The sequence below is a fragment of the Penaeus monodon genome, chromosome 24, assembly GCF_015228065.2.
Source record: "Penaeus monodon isolate SGIC_2016 chromosome 24, NSTDA_Pmon_1, whole genome shotgun sequence".
NCBI classification, from domain to species: domain Eukaryota; kingdom Metazoa; phylum Arthropoda; class Malacostraca; order Decapoda; family Penaeidae; genus Penaeus; species Penaeus monodon.
The window spans coordinates 38716886-38717153 of NC_051409.1; positions in this window are offsets into that span (position 1 = coordinate 38716886).

Genomic DNA, 268 nt, shown 5'->3' on the forward strand with positions numbered 1-268 from the left:
GTCTTTGTCCAATGAGTTTATACTTTTTCCCCTATATTCCAAAAGAAAAAAGTGACAGTGGACTATTGCGTAATATACAAACAGTAAAATAACTCGGCTGGCCATATCTTTCAATATACTTACATAAAGATTTTTTAATAATCTTTCACAAAGCGGAAAATTGAGACAAAATTCCGGAAAACGGCTGTTGACGCAGGGATGATAAATGTCTCATTAGAATCTGTATAGGTGAAATTGTAACGAAAGAACAATTCTTTTACATGACGTG